Here is a 14,890-nt window from a genome sequence, read left to right on the forward strand (position 1 = left end):
ATTCAACAAGTAATGTGACAATTTTTCTGAAAGCAGGTTGGTTTTATTTAGCATTCCAATGCACCATAATATTCCCTATGATTTTTGTTACAAAACCCTACTTTTCAACATAATTTCTGTTCAATGTAATGGCCTTATGCCACCTTACTGGGAGGGCTTTTATGCTCACATGATACCATTCTACTAGTCGACATCAGCACTAACTCCTTGTTGCATCAATAAACTCCCTGTCATCCATGCACTGCTGACTGCAGAGTGCACCCTTCACTAGACTGTCCTTCCTCATCCACCCAACAGCCTGGATCTTGCACCTTCTGGATTCCATCTGAAGTTTCGTATGCTCCTCTCAATTGTTCAGACTTGTACGAGGTCATGCGTTGTCATGGAGAAGAAAAGGTTCATTCCATTTTTTGTGACAATGAACATGCTGAAGTCGTTTCTTCAATTTCCTGATGGTAGCGCAATACACTTCAGAGTTGACAGTTGCACCATGATGGTGGTAATCAAAAACAGTAACACCTTCACAGTCCCAGAGGACCACCAATATGAGTTTACTGGTTGAGGATCTGGCTTTGAACTCTTTCTTTGCAGGTGGTGGTATGATGCTACTCCACAGATTGTAAGAAGATGAAACATGGGTTTGTCACTTCGAACCAGAAGCAAAATGACAAAGTACTACAAAAAGTTATCACTGTCGGCATCATAACATGCAGACAGTTTGACACCGATGTTCCTTCGTTGCTCTTTACGGTCTTCACTTAGGCGGCGAGGAACACAGCGGGGCACGGCTTTGAGTACCCCAACTGGTGGACGAGTGTGTCAGCACTAACAACAGACACATCCAGCTGAGCAGCAAGGTGTTTCATCTGTCGTGATCAACGGACCTCCATGTTCCAACATTGCAGATGTCACAAATGTGTTCGTCTGGCATGCTTCTTTTTTCCACTACTAGGTCTCCGTAGATATTCTAGAAGTGCCTATGAACATTTGCAATGGTCTGGTTTTGCACCAAAAGCTCAACAGGTCCGTCCCTACAATGCACATCTGTTACAAACGCTATTTGGAAGTCACATATAGTGCTGCCACTTATTGGGACTCGGTGGAATATTCCTACTTCAGCCCCTATTGTTTCGTCACGTTCCAAGGTGTTTCATGCACATTTTTTTGAACTGACATTGGTCGAGAAAAGAAATATGCTGCATTTCTTATTGAATGCCACTCCTATCTTCTGTTACAAATGCATTTTTTAATTTTTTATTTGTTGTATTATGCTTTTCTACACAATGGCAAAGCTGAGAGATATTGGAATTAGTGTGTTTCAACTGATAGAGACATTTTGTAGGAAAACACTGTGATAGCTGTATAAATGTGAGCAGATGACAATTTAACTAAGGCAAAACATAGTAATTGCCCGTATACAAAGGTTACCTAACAGAAAGTAAATATAACTTTCCACTACTTCCTCTGTGTGTCTAAATTATGTTAAAGTAAGTCTTCTATGAATAAATTAAATTCAAAAAGTAATGACAATCATATATTTACAAGGTCATTAACAAATTTCCAACTGTGGTTACACCTTCTCGATCAACTGCTTCAGTATCTACGTTTACCAAGTTTGATAATATTATTTGGAGGCTCTAAAAGAAAACATCCTCTGTTAAAGGCAGTACTTAAAAATATGCACCACATTTGCACGAGATGTGACACACAGATCAAATTGTCAGCACACACACAAAGCCACAATTGAACAACAGTACGTTCTGTATCAAATACAAAGGAGAGAGCAGTAAGGTATGTGAAAGATCCATACCTAGTATAACTCGAGGACCAAGATTCCGTTCATTCACTGCACGGAAGGAAATTTGTAAACCACAACTAATCAAATCTAGTGCAACATCAACCCATAGAATGAAGGATTAATCAGCTGTTCCAATGTCTGCCAAGGCACACTACAAAACAGTACGCAAGTCTTCTAATACCGTATGCCCAGGCACATTACATAGTTTCCTGGAGTGCCCATTAGTGTAAGTTGAGTCTTTCATGCTAAAATACACCAAAATGGAATAAACCCTGTTACTGGAATGTGAGGAATGTTTATACGCAGTATGAACACTCATAACATTCATTCCCTCACGATTCCTATCTCATCCTCGGCTATACTAATACGATGCACCGGCGCCGGGCCGCAAGTCATGACACTGACACTAGTAAAGACGCAAATCGTGTGGCGCACAGTCTGACCATCCATTTTACCGTGTCCGAGACACAGTGTGCTCGTAATTAATCTCTCGGTGCTCGAGGTGTCACTGCCGCCAACGAGAAATGTGTCGGTACTGCTCGCAGCTGGGGGAGATAGGTGAGTGGGTGCAGTGGGTAGGTGTGTGTTTTCCTTCCTGCAAAACAAGTGCAGATTCACTGAGCTCAGGCGGAAGCCTGCGAGAGCAACGACTTTCGCTGCAACCACCCGGAGCAGTGAAAACACAGCAGCTCCTCAGCGAGCAGGGGCCGTGAAAGCAGAGGACCACGGCTGTGGCTCACGGCCAACACTGTGCTCTTTTTTTTTTTTTTGTTTGTGGTTTTAGGGCGCAAAACTTCTATGGTCATTGGCGCCCAGCCCGTGATGTAGAAAACAGGAAAAAAACGAAATTTAAAATCAGCAGCAATGGGAACAAAGTCATAAAATTTGAGAAACTAAAGGCAGAAGGAATGCTTAAAAATCCACTATAGAAAGGCTTCAAATGACTGACGTCATTTCACTGTCACTAATAAACTGTAGAACGCGGTCAGCTGAGCGCGTGTCATCTGCTAAAATCGACGATAGATCAGGCGATAGCTGTAGACGGGAGCGTAACGGATTAAAATAGGGGCATTCAATTAAAAGGTGTCTGACCGTCCACGGCTGAGAGCAGTGGGGACAGAGTGGGGGAGGATCACCGCTTAAAAGATGTCGATGACTAAAAAGACAGTGCCCTATCCGGAGTCTAGCTAAAATTACCTGCTCCCGACGACGCGATCGGGAGGAAGAGGTCCATGTGCAAGGAAGGGCTTTCACTTCCCGCAATTTATTATGGGGAAGTGTTGACCAATGCGCATGCCATAAATGAGCAACTTGGCGACATAAACCGCTCCGTAGATCGGTAAACGGAAGAGACTGAATAGCTGGCCGAGGAAGAGAGACTGCAGCCTTGGCCGCTATATCGGCCGCCTCATTTCCACAGATACCAGCGTGTCCTGGGAGCCAGAGGAACGCCACCGAGACGCCCCCCAGGTGGAGCAAGCGCAGACAGTCCTGAATCCGGTGGACCAGAGGGTGCACAGGGTAAAGAGCTTAGAGACTTAGGAGAGAGCTGAGAGAATCTGAGCAGATTACGTACTGTATCCGCTGATGGCGGCGGATGTAGTGGACAGCCTGGAGAATAGCGTAAAGCTCCGCAGTATAAACCGAACACTGGTCGGGAAGCCGAAAGTGATTTGGGGTGTCGCCAACAATATAGGCACTCCCTACACCTAACGATGTTTTCGAGCCATCGGTGTAAATAAATGTGGCTTCCGTCATTTGTGCACATAGAGCAGCATATGCCCGACGGTAAACAAGTGTAGGGGTACCATCCTTGGGAAATTGACATAGGTCTCTGAGCAAGTCGATCCGGGGACGGAGCCAAGGCGGTGCTGTACCCCAAGTTGTCAAGAAGGTTTTAGGAAAGTGGAAGGAAAGAGAATGGAGCAGTTGACGGAAGCGGACTCCCGGGGGTAGTAGGGAGGAGGAGCGGCCTGCATACCCGACATCAAGGGAGGCGTCGAAAAAACGGTCATGGGCTGGATTAGCAGGCATGGAAGACAAATGGCTAGCATAACGACTCAGAAGGACTGCCCGCCGATTGGATAGCGGAGGTTCAGCAGTCTCAGCATAAAGGCTTTCCACAGGGCTGGTGTAAAAAGCTCCAGACACTAAACGTAATCCATGGTGGTGGATAGAGTCGAGACGCCGAAGAATAGACGGCCGAGCAGAGGAGTAGACTATGCTTCCATAATCCAATTTCGAGCGCACTAAGGCGCGATAGAGGCGGAGAAGGACCACTCGGTCCGCTCCCCAAGAGGTGCCATTCAGGACACGGAGGGTGTTAAGGGAACGCAGACAGCGAACCGAAAGATAGGAAACGTGGGAGGACCAGCACAGTTTTCTGTCAAACATAAGACCCAAGAATTTAGCGACGTCGGAAAACGGAAGGTTGACAGGACCTAGATGTAAGGAGGGCGGAAGAAACTCCTTACGTCGCCAAAAATTAACACAAACGGTCTTACTGGGTGAGAAACGGAAGCCGGTTTCGATGCTCCACGAGTGGAGGCGATCGAGACATCCTTGAAGACGTCTTTCAAGAAGGCTGGTCCGTTGAGAGCTGTAGTAGATCGCAAAATCGTCCACAAAGAGGGAGCCCGAGACATCAGGAAGGAGACAATCCATAATTGGATTAATGGCGATGGCAAACAGTACAACACTCAGCACGGAGCCCTGGGGTACCCCGTTTTCTTGGGAGAAAGTACGGGAGAGAGTAGTGTTCACCCGCACCCTAAATGTGCGCTCTGCCATAAATTCGCGAAGAAAAAGGGGCAGCCGTCCTCGAAAGCCCCAAGAGAACAGTGTGCGGAGGATGCCTGTCCTCCAACAGGTATCGTATGCTCTCTCCAGATCAAAAAATATTGCTACTGTTTGGCGTTTCCGGAGGAAATTGTTCATGATATAAGTGGAGAGAGCAACAAGATGGTCAACGGCAGAACGATGTTGTCGGAATCCGCATTGGGCTGGTGTTAAAAGACTGCGGGATTCCAGCCACCAAGCTAAACGGTAATTCACCATACGCTCCAAAACCTTACAGACACTACTCGTGAGAGAAATGGGGCGATAGCTAGAGGGGAGATGTTTGTCCTTTCCAGGTTTCGGAACGGGAACGACAATAGCTTCCCGCCATCGCCTGGGAAAGGTACTGTCGGTCCAAATTCGATTATAAAGGCGAAGGAGGTAGCGCAGGCTATGGGTTGATAAATGCAGCAACATTTGGACATGGATACCATCCGGTCCTGGGGCGGAGGAGCGAGAAGAAGAGAGTGCATGTTGGAGTTCGCGCATGGAGAAAACAGTATTGTAGCTTTCGCGATTTTGAGAGGAGAAAGCAAGATGTCGCACTTCCGCTGCACGTTTCTTCGGGAGAAACGCTGGCGGGTAATTTGAAGAGCTCGAAATCTCAGCAAAGTGCTGACCCAATGAGTTAGAAATTGCGACGGGGTCCACTAAAGTATCATACGCGACAGTGAGCCCAGAGACCGGGGAGAAACTAGGCGCGCCTGAGAACCGTCGAAGCCGACTCCAAACTTCCGAGGAGGGAGTGAAGGTGTTAAATGAGCTAATAAAGAATTGCCAGCTTGCCTTCTTGCTATCGCGGATGACGCGACGGCATCGCGCATGGAGCTGCTTATATCGGATACAGTTGGCCAAAGTTGGATGGTGACGGAAAATGCGAAGAGCACGTCGCCGCTCACGTATTGCGTCACGGCATGCCTCGTTCCACCAAGGAACTGGGGGGCGCCGGGGCAATTCGGAGGTGCGTGGTATTGAACGTTCCGCAGCTGTGAGAATAACGTCGGTAAAATGTGTGACCTCATCGTCGACGCTGGGAAAGCGACGGTCATCGAATGTCGCTAGAGACGAAAAAAGTGTCCAATCGGCTTGGGCAAACTTCCAGCGTCGCGAGCGCATATATGGCAGTTGAGGCTGCAGTCGAAAGACATATGGAAAGTGGTCACTCTAGTGTGTATCATCAAGGGCGAACCATTCGAAGCGCCGGGCTAGCGGAACAGTACCGACCGCAAGGTCCAAATGAGATAAATTTGCCGTGGAGGCAGACAAAAATGTGGGGACCCCAGTGTTGAGGCAGACTAGATCCGCTTGGTGGAAGACGTCTAGCAATAGTGAGCCACGTGGACAAGGATGTGGAGATCCCCAAAGCGGGTGGTGGGCATTGAAGTCCCCAACCAGCAAATAGGGGGGTGGAAGCTGATCAAGAAGATTAAGGAGATCAGCTCGTGCCATTGGTGTGGACGATGGACTGTATACCGTACAAAGAGAGAACGTGTATCCAGAAAGGGAAAGACGGACAGCGACAGCTTGGAAGGAACTGTTTAAGGGGATTTGGTGATAATGGAGAGTATCGTGGAGCAGAATCATGAGTCCTCCATGGGCTGGAGTGCCTTCAACAGAGGGGAGGTCATATCAGACAGACTGAAAATGAGGGAGAACAAAGCGGTCATGGGGACGCAGCTTTGTTTCCTGAAGACAGAAGATGACCGGCGAGTAGGATCGTAAGAGGATCGACAATTCATCCCGATTGGCGCGAATGCCGCGGATATTCCAGTGGATAATGGACATAGGGTGAACAGAAAGTGGAGAGACGTGACCAAGGGTGCTGTCAACGCAACGACTGCTCAGAGCTTGCGACCGACAGCATGGAATGGCATTCAGTCGAAGGCAGAAGATCCTGATCCATAGGTTGGTCAGGAGCAGCTCCTGCCACCAACGATCGGCCAGTTGACCGGCCACCAGCAGTGCGCCTCGGCGACACGGAAGATGGCCGAGGGCGATTTCCGCCAGGTGGTGCTGTAGTTGGGACACGCCTTGGCGGAGAAGGAGAGGAACTGTGTTTCTTCGTAGCCTTCTTGGAGGTATGATGTTTAGATGAAGGAGGAACCGATGGTTGTGAAGTTGCAGTACGTAAAAACTCTTCACGAGAATGCTCTTTTTTCGAAGACTTGGCGTCTGACTTTTGGGCTCGAGATTTAGCAGAACCCGACGAAGGGTGAGCCATAGAGTGGGCAGGCGAAAGTGGTGAGGTTGAACGGGCGATCTTTGCGCTGGCCGATCTGACGACCGTGGTACTAAATGTGAGGTCGCAAGTCTGCGTGGCCGCCTCCTTTGTTGGCCGAGGAGAAGCAAGGACAGTGCTGTATTTTCCTTTCTGAGGCACGGTGGGCTGTCGACTGGGGAGTAACTTTCGAGCAGCAAAGGTCGACACCTTTTCCTTCACTCTTATTTCCTGGATGAGCTTTTCATCCTTAAAAACGGGGCAATCTCGAGAGGAAGCAGCGTGGTCACCCATACAGTTGATGCAGTGAGGGGATGGAGGTGGACAAGCACCCTCATGGGCATCCTTGCCACACGTAACACATTTGGCCGGATTGGAACAGGACTGGCTGGTGTGATTGAACCGCTGACATCGATAGCAACGCGTATGGTCTGGGACATAAGGGCGAACGGAAATTATCTCATAGCCTGCTTTGATTTTTGATGGGAGTTGAACTTTGTCAAATGTCAAGAAGACAGTACGGGTTGGAATGATGTTCGAGTCAACCCTTTTCATAAACCGATGAACAGCGGTGACGCCCTGGTCAGACAGGTAGTGCTGAATTTCTTCGTCAGACAATCCATCGAGGGAGCGTGTATAAACGACTCCACGCGAGGAATTTAAGGTACGGTGCGGTTCCACCCGGACAGGGAAGGTGTGGAGCAGAGAAGTACGCAGCAATTTTTGAGCCTGGAGGGCACTGTGTGTTTCTAACAACAGGGTACCATTCCATAATCTGGAACAAGACTTTACAGGACCCGCAATTGCGTCGACACCTTTCTGAATAATGAAAGGGTTGACCGTGGAAAAGTCGTGACCTTCGTCAGACCGAGAAACAACAAGGAACTGTGGCAACGATGGAAGAACCGTCTGTGGCTGAGACTCAGTGAACTTACGTTTGTGAGCAGACATAGTGGAAGGTGAGGAAACCATTGCGGAAGAATCCCCCATGATTACCGGCGTCTCCGATGGCGCGCTCCTCCCTTGTGGGGGCCCTCACCGAGGGCACTCCCGCCTTAGGTGATTGTTCACACCTCAGGTCACACCTCCCGACAAACGGACGGAGGGACCAATCGGCACTTTCGGAAGGTATCAGCTCGGGTAATCACCCCTCCCTGGGCCTGGCCTTTACCAGGGGGTACGTACATGTCCTACCTGTCTACCCGGGGCGGGGAATTACGCGTTACCCCGTCACCGGCTACGCATGGAAGTGCGTGGGTCGGCCTTCAGACACGCACAGGGAGGAAGAAAGAGAAAGGGAAAGGAAAGAAGAGAAGGTCTCAAACGCCACAGCGGAGAAAAGGGTAAAGAGAAGAGGTAAGGAAAAGAGAAGGACAAAGGAAGGAAGAAGACATACAAGCAAGGAAGAAGAAGAATGCGGTACATTTACAAGCGTCCGTCTCCGGACGTAGGTGCAAACCATACTCCCACCAGAGGGGGAGAAAGTGAAGGAAAGAGCCAGAGGTGAGGGGGGGGGGGGGGGGGGTGAAGACAGGGGATGGGGAAGGATGCGGAAAGGGAAGGTATGCAGCCCGGAAAGGAAGGAAGGCCACATTAGCTCGGGGCCCCGTGCTCGCTACGCACGTATCCACAAAAGAGTTGTGGATCCCCTGGGGGGCAACACTGTGCTCTCGACACACGGCGGGAGGGACACTCTGTGGTACACAGTCACTGTGAACAAACTTCTACACTAACAGCAGCCCCTGCGTAGCAATAACTGCAAAGCAAAGTGAGGGGCTGTAGACAGACAAGTGATGCACTAATGGCTGTCAAGAGGGTAATGCGTTCTGCAGAATATTATCGAAAAATCTCTCACAAAATGCTAAGAAATTCTGGTCACACGTTAAGGCTGCCATTGGCTCCATATTTCTCTCTGTTCACTCACTCATGATTGACACAAGAAATGAAAATAAGGTAGCAAACCAAAAGCTCAACTACTGGACTCCATTTCCAAATGTACCGAGATACAAATGTGCTGCCCCCATTTAAACTTTACTCCACGCACGACAGTGAAGATGAGACGTATTGCCATTAGTGTTGGTGGTGTTGAGAAACAGCTGAAAATTCTTCATCTGAGGAATACCATCTCTGTCAGACTCTATGCAGAATTTGGAGCTGAGCTGCCTCTCATTTTAATAGTAATAGACCACCACTGAACAAAAAAACTACCCAACTTGCTCTTTGCTGACATGACATCCTGAAAGTCATGTATCGAGGCAGTCACAAAGATGAAGTATTACTTTACTTCCGAAAACCATTTGATGCAACGATTATTATCGTAAGTACAGTCATATCGGATCTCGAGTGAAATTTGTGACTGGATTGAGAATTTCTTGGTAGGGAGGACACAACACATTTTCTAGGGAAATGTGCCCTTACAGTTCGAGTTGGTGCAAGTTGCATATCAATAACATTAAGGACAATATTAATAGTAACTTCATACACTTCGCAGATGATGTAGTTCTCTACACTGAAGCGCCAAAGAAACTTGTGTAGGCATGCCTATTCAAATACAGAGATATGTAAACGGGCACAATATGGTGCTGCGGTCGGCAATGCTTATATAGGACAACAAGTGTCTGGTGCAGTTGTTAGATCAGTTACTGATGCTACAATGGCAGGTTATCAAGTTTTAAGGGAGTTTGAAAGTGGTGTTATAGTTGCCGCATGACCGATGGGACACAGCAGCTCAGAGGTAGCAATGAAGTGGGCATTTTCCCATACGACCATTTCGTGAGTGTACCGTGAATATCGGGAATCTGGCTGCAGTCGGAGGAAGATCCTACAAGAACGGGGCCAACGACGACTGAATAGATGATGACAGAAGTGCAACCCTTTCGCAAATTGCTGCAGATTTCAGTGCCGGGCCATCAACAAGAATCAGTGTGCGAACCATTCAACAAAACTTCACCGATATGGGCTTTCAGAGCCGAAGGTCCACTCGTGTACCCTCAACAACTGCACGACACAAAAGCTTTATGCCTCACCCGGGCATGTCAACATCGACGCTGGATGTTGATGACTGGAAACATGTTGCTTGGTCGGTCGAGTCTCATTTCAAATTGTATCAAGCGGATGGACTGTTCGAGCTGGTGGAGGCTCTGTAATGGTGTGGAGCGCATGCAGTTCGAGTAATATGGGACCCCTGACATGTCTAGATATGATTGACACGTGACTCGTGCGTAAGCTTACTGTCTGCTCACCTGCATCCATTATGTCCATTGTGCATTCCCAAGGACTTCGGCAATCCCAGCTGGAGAATGCGATGCCCCACATGTCCAGAATTTCTACAGAGTGGCTTCAGGAAGATTGGTGGCCAGCGGAAGTGTTTAAACTCAAAACAAACTGCCCGGACATGAACATTATTGAGCATATCTGGGATGCCTTGAAACGTGCTGCTCAGAAGATTTGTCCAGCTCCTCATACCTTATGGATTTATGGACAGCCCTTCAGGCCATGTCGTGCTGCAGCACTTCTGCGTGCTCCCGCGGACCCTACACGATATTAGGCAAGTGTACCGGTTTCTTTGGTTCTTCAGTCTATAACCAATCACAGCCTGAAGAAAGCTACACAAATATTGAGTCAGATCATGATAAGTTTTCAAACTGATACAAAGATTGACAACTTACTGTAAATGTTAAGAAATGCTAAATTGTGCTCTTCACGATACAAAAAAACCAAGTATCCTGTGACTACAGCATCAGCTAATTATAATTGTAATTGATCAACTGGGTGTAACAATTTGCAGGATTATCAAATCGACTTATCAGACAAGCTCATTCATACGTACAGCAGATAGCACACTTTGGCTTATTGATCAAATACCAAGGAACGCAACAGGAGGTTGCTTACAAATCACTCTTGCAACCCATCCTTATATATTTGCCAAGTGCATGGGAGCTGTGCCAGATATGACTAACAGAGGATATTGAATGTATACAGCGAGGGACAGCAGGAATGGGAGAGCGTCACGGAGCTGCTAATAGAAATGAACTGGTCAGCGCTTGAAGAGAGACACAAACCCCTGCAGGAAAGCCTATTTACAAAGACTCAGAAAACATCTTAAAGGAACGTACTACAACATCCTACGTATCGCTCCAGTAGCAATCGTGAGCAGGTGACATTAAAGTGCACACACAGGCGTTCAAGTGATCATTCTCCCACACTCCTTGCATGCGTGGAAAGGGAAGAGGACCTAGTAGCTGCTACAATAGAAAGTACCCTTTGCCATGCACTTCACAGTGATTGGTAGAAACAGACTGTGGTGTTCCCCCCGCCCTGTTCACGAATAGAAAACCACATAAAGTGGTCAACACTAGACCTATATCTATCTGAAAGCGGTCGCATCTCTCGCAAGCTGCCTTCATTGCCCCTATGGGAGACTCGCGGCGATGACACCAGAATTATCACACTGCGGTTCTGGAACTCCGGTTCTCTAAATTTTATTGGTTTTCGGGCCTATTCCAGCCGTGCACCAAAGTAGCGAATTTGGCAGCGTACATACTTCTCTGGTGGCTGCGACGTTACCTCTCACTCATGTTCTTGCTGAACAGCTTCTCGAACCAGCATCCCGTACGAGCAAATCAATTGTGACTTTGCCTGTGGTTACTCGTATCTTAGGTAAGTGGGCTATGCACGGCTCTGTTTACAAAAGAAATGCCCTATAATGTACGGTTCGAGCCGCACACATCTGCTTTTATGTCCAGCAACTAACTCCCTGCAAATACCTGCCTGTAGCTGTGATCCTACAGTCAAACAGGCCATCCACTGGCTACAATTGCGAATTAATAAAATGCCAAAAAATACTAAATGAAAGATGAATGAACAACAAATTACAGACGTTAGATGGAAACGTTTTTATTAATATACACTCCTGGAAATGGAAAAAAGAACACATTGACACCGGTGTGTCAGACCCACCATACTTGCTCCGGACACTGCGAGAGGGCTGTACAAGCAATGATCACACGCACAGCACAGCGGACACACCAGGAACCGCGGTGTTGGCCGTCGAATGGCGCTAGCTGCGCAGCATTTGTGCAACGCCGCCGTCAGTGTCAGCCAGTTTGCCGTGGCATACGGAGCTCCATCGCAGTTTTTAACACTGGTAGCATGCCGCGACAGCGTGGACGTGAACCATATGTGCAGTTGACGGACTTTGAGCGAGGGCGTATAGTGGGCATGCGGGAGGCCGGGTGGACGTACCGCCGAATTGCTCAACACGTGGGGCGTGAGGTCTCCACAGTACATCGATGTTGTCGCCAGTGGTCGGCGGAAGGTGCACGTGCCCGTCGACCTGGGACCGGACCGCAGCGACGCACGGATGCACGCCAAGACCGTAGGATCCTACGCAGTGCCGTAGGGGACCGCACCGCCACTTCCCAGCAAATTAGGGACACTGTTGCTCCTGGGGTATCGGCGAGGACCATTCGCATCCATCTCCATGAAGCTGGGCTACGGTCCCGCACACCGTTAGGCCGTCTTCCGCTCACGCCCCAACATCGTGCAGCCCGCCTCCAGTGGTGTCGCGACAGGCGTGAATGGAGGGACGAATGGAGACGTGTCTTCAGCGATGAGAGTCGCTTCTGCCTTGGTGCCAATGATGGTCGCATGCGTGTTTGGCGCCGTGCAGGTGAGCGCCACAATCAGGACTGCATACAACCGAGGCACAAAGGGCCAACACCCGGCATCATGGTGTGGGGAGCGATCTCCTACACTGGCCGTACACCACTGGTGATTGTCGAGGGGACACTGAATAGTGCACCGTACATCCAAACCGTCATCGAACCCATCGTTCTACCATTCCTAGACCGGCAAGGGAACTTGCTGTTCCAACAGGACAATGCATGTCCGCATGTATCCCGTGCCACCCAACGTGCTCTAGAAGGTGTAAGTCAACTACCCTGGCCAGCAAGATCTCCAGATCTGTCCCCCATTGAGCATGTTTGGGACTGGATGAAGCGTCGTCTCACGCAGTCTGCACGTCCAGCACGAACGCTGGTCCAACTGAGGCGCCAGGTGGAAATGGCATGGCAAGTCGTTCCACAGGACTACATCCGGCATCTCTACGATCGTCTCCATGGGAGAAGAGCAGCCTGCATTGCTGCGAAAGGTGGATATACACTGTACTAGTGCCGACATTGTGCATGCTCTGTTGCCTGTGTCTATGTGATTGTGGTTCTGTCAGTGTGATCATGTGATGTATCTGACCCCAGGAATGTGTCAAAGTTTTCCCTTCCTGGGACAATGAATTCACGGTGTTCTTATTTCAATTTCCAGGAGTGTAGAATAAGACACCCAGTTCTGTTGAATAATGGTATGCTGTCTGTATTATAATGCTTATTCTAAATATACTTTCCTGAATAAATCTTACTAAATGCTGTAAAGTCGCGTTGAGGCCGTTACGAGAATGGTGACAGATTCCCCAAACTAAACAGTCATCCATTTCCTTATAGTAGTACAAGAAAATATTCACCATCTAAAAACAATTCAGAGTTCAGAATGGCAATGAACACAGTAACACACAAGAGATATCAAATGGAAAGTCATGCTCTGTTTATTCTCAATTCCGTAATGCAATCGGTAGTCCCTTCAGACAAAGTATTGTAGTGGCCGTTAACGGCCCATAATCGGTCACCTGAAAGACCGTATAACACACGTTACCAAAAGCAGATAGTCAATTTCTGTAATGATGTGCCAACTGAGGATTTAAGTATGTATCACACCAGTTGAAGATGGGTTAAATTCTGAAATGTATGTTGGCACAAATAAAAGGTCACTCAAAGTGGCTGCTTGCTACATTGTTTAAAGCAATAAAGAAATTTGTTTAGTTTAAGGTTATGCATTATCTTCATTGTTTTTAACACTGATCTCTGAAATTTATCTATTTAAAGAAAGAACTGGAATGGATATATGCTAGAAGGCCTATGGTACATCCAGAAGACAATATCTTCAGGCTGTCCAGTGAAGACAATTTCTGAGAAATGTTCCAACTAGACTGCTGCCCAAACACATAAATATGCACCGTGAGCTGTTTTCAAAACTGTCTCCTGATAGGTGGTGGTTGTTGGGATGTTTAAGGGGGACTAAACAGCGAAGGTCATCAGTCCCCCATTCCAAAATCAGGCGAGCCGAAAATCTACGGAGCAGATAAAAACCAAAGGGGGAGGAGACGTCCCCCCAGGCGCTAAAAGAACACAAATGCAGCAACAAACACTACAGACAAGAACAGGACAGAGGAACACTAGACAGAAAGAAACAGAAGAAAGGAGGATGGCCGGAGACTGGTTGACTGACCATGAGAAAAAAAAGGAAAGAGTCAACCATCTGACGGCACACCAGAACAGCAACAGACACAAGGACAAAAGACACAGAAAGGGAAAGGCGCAGGACCTCCCTAAATCGAACCATAAAAACAACTACTACGGATAAAATGTAAAACATTGTCAGCCAAGGAGGCATCGTCGGATAAAACCAAAGCCAAAGTGCCCGGGAGATTAAAAGATTGCCGGAGTGTGCGCAGTCGAGGACACTCCAGCAAAATGTGGCCGACCGTCAGCCAGGACCCACACCGACACAAGGGGGGATCCTCCTGACGCAACAGATGGCCGTGCGTCAGGTATGTATGGCCAATGCGCAGCCGACACAGGACTACCGAGTCCCTGCGAGAAGCCAGCAGGGAGGAACGCCACACATCGGTCGTCCCCTTGACAGCCCGCAGTTTATTCGGGGCTGTCATGCCACGCCACTCAGCAGCCCACATCCCAATCAGCTTACGGCGCAACACCATCTGCTGGTCGCGAGCCGTAAGGCCGACCTCCAAAGCCGGGGCGTCGATCGCCCCTTTGGCCACCCTGTCTACACGTTCGTTCCCTGGGATGCCAACATGACCAGGCGTCCAAACCAAGACCACCGAACGACCAGAAGAGGCAATGGCGGAAATAGTCTCCTGAATGGAGGACACCAGAGGAGAGGAGGGATAGCAGCGGTCGATGGCC

This window comes from Schistocerca serialis, chromosome 5 (genome assembly GCF_023864345.2).
Source record: "Schistocerca serialis cubense isolate TAMUIC-IGC-003099 chromosome 5, iqSchSeri2.2, whole genome shotgun sequence".
Taxonomy (NCBI): domain Eukaryota; kingdom Metazoa; phylum Arthropoda; class Insecta; order Orthoptera; family Acrididae; genus Schistocerca; species Schistocerca serialis.